We start from the raw sequence: 2,245 nt of genomic DNA, 5'->3' as shown, positions 1-2,245 counted from the left end.
ATGACCTGAGTCGAAGTCTGATGCCTAACTTAGCCACTTAGGTGTCCCAAAAGAGAGTATCTTAAGCAGGCTCCAGGCTTAGCTTGGAGACATGGCTCAATCTCAAGACCTTGGGATCATTACCTGTGCCGAAATTGAGTTGGGCACTCGACTGAGGCACCTAGGTGCCCCGGTTTTTTGTTTTTGAATAAGCAGAGCCATGCCAAGATTCAAACATAGTTAAATGATGGTTGGCTACTTGATAAGAAAAAAAATCCACTTATGCTAATTTCAAGTAGAGGGTAATCAAGTAACATCCTGATGATACTGAATTCTCATTTGTAAGAGCTGCTAGAGCATTCTATCATGTTAGCAATATAGGAACCACAAGCAGCTTATTGAAGAATTGTCTTTAGGAAAACGATTTCCCACACATTAAATTGATTTTCTTGAGTCTTTTTCTTGAGTCTTTGTATATTCTAAACAGCCAAATTTGTTGATACCAGTGAGGGTTGTTGTCAGGGAAAGAATTAAAGTCTTGGTTTTATAATGGAGGATTGTTAAAGCAGTAACTGATAATTAAGAGTGATTCTTGAGAAACACAAGATTTGGAGGCCAGGAGTTTAACTCTTGGTTTCATCAGTTATCTGCTGTGTTCTGACCAAGCCACTTAACCTCTTTGTTTCATTTTTGTTATTTGAGGGTTAAATAATGGAAGTATTTTGACACATAATTACTTTTATTAGCACATAAAACATATTTGGGGTGGAAAATGGGGACAGTTGCCATACTTTCTTAAACTCAGCAAAGTGTTACAGGATTGCAAAGATTAGATTTCATGAAGATATGAAATCTCTAGAGGTTGACTCTCTCTAGAGGTTGACTGACTTTTGTCTTGTCCAAGGTCACAAAGGTGGTGACAGCGAGAACCTAGGTCTCCACATTCCGGTCACTTGGTCTTCCTGCTGTGCCATTATCGTTCATCACCCATTCATTCACTAAATACATTTTTATGGAAGATAAAAATGGAGCTTAAAACGTTGTGCTAGGTGTCGCTGATTCTGATTTATCAGAGGGAGGTCCTTCCCTTATAGGGACTAGTGGATAAGGCTCAACCACGGCGTCAGAGATTGGGTCAATAAAAATATAACCAATTTAGGCGACAGATGACAATACAGCCGTGCTCCAAGGGGCAGAAACAGAAAGGATTTGTACATTAACTGTGGGGTTTAAGGCACAGGGCGAGCCAATGCAATGGTCTCAGCCCTGAATGAATTCCAGGGAGGTCCAACGTTTCGGAACAAAGGCCATCTCTCACACTGCAACTCTTGCACATGTTTTTGTTTACCCTGGAAGGCTTGTCCTGGACACAATTCATGTAACTCCGGAGGCCTTGCCTAGTCCCCTCCAGGCCCAGGCGGAGGCGAAGGGAAGGACTGCCTCGGGTTCTGCGGTTTCTTGTTGCACCCCCACTCTCGGAGCACTTACGACACACCTGTACTTTCTTTGCCCGAGGACCCCCCTCCCCCTCCGCGTTTCTGATCTCCAGAGAACAGGGGCTACGAACACCAGAGCATCTTTAGGCTGAGCACAGTGACTACTACGCAGTGCCTGACAATTTGGGGTGAAGGAAGAAACACCTGGCACATCCTCTTCTCCTTCCTTCTTCGGGCAAACATCTGCCTAACTCGTTCTTCCAGAAGTTCGGCTTGAACATCACGTTCTCCACGCACCGGTTTCCACCGCCCTCTACACACACTAGGCGTGGGAGAGAAAGGACCCCCGGGCCTGACACATAGTAAGCGCTCAATACACGATCGGGGGACGAATGGCGGAACTCCAGGCAGCGGCTTCCCCGGAACAAACTCCACCTCTTCTCCGGTAGGACCCCAGCTGCCGAGGCGGGGCGGCGGGCAAGCTGACCGCGGAACCCAGGGCTCGACCGCCTCCGCCCCTCCGCCCCTGTGGAGCCAGCGGGTGCCTCACCCTCCGCCCACCGGGCGGCAGGCCCCCAGCTCACGCCCCCGCCTCACACCACGCAACATCGCCCTAGCGCCTCACCCGGCGACGCCGCGCCGGCCGCGCCGCCCGCGATTGGCCAAACGCCGCATAGCGCCATCTCGGCCTACCGCGCGGTGCGCCCCCTCATTGGCCAACGGCGGCGGAGGGCGGGGCGAGCGCATTGGGCGCGCAGGGCGGGGCGGGCTCTGGTCTTGCGCCCCGCCTCCTGGTCCTCGCCTGGGCGGAGCCCCTCGGCCGCCCCGGG

Source organism: Lynx canadensis, chromosome F2 (assembly GCF_007474595.2).
Source record: "Lynx canadensis isolate LIC74 chromosome F2, mLynCan4.pri.v2, whole genome shotgun sequence".
NCBI classification, from domain to species: Eukaryota; Metazoa; Chordata; class Mammalia; order Carnivora; family Felidae; genus Lynx; species Lynx canadensis.
The sequence above is the reverse complement of the archived record's forward strand: the minus strand, read 5'-3'. Positions refer to the sequence as shown.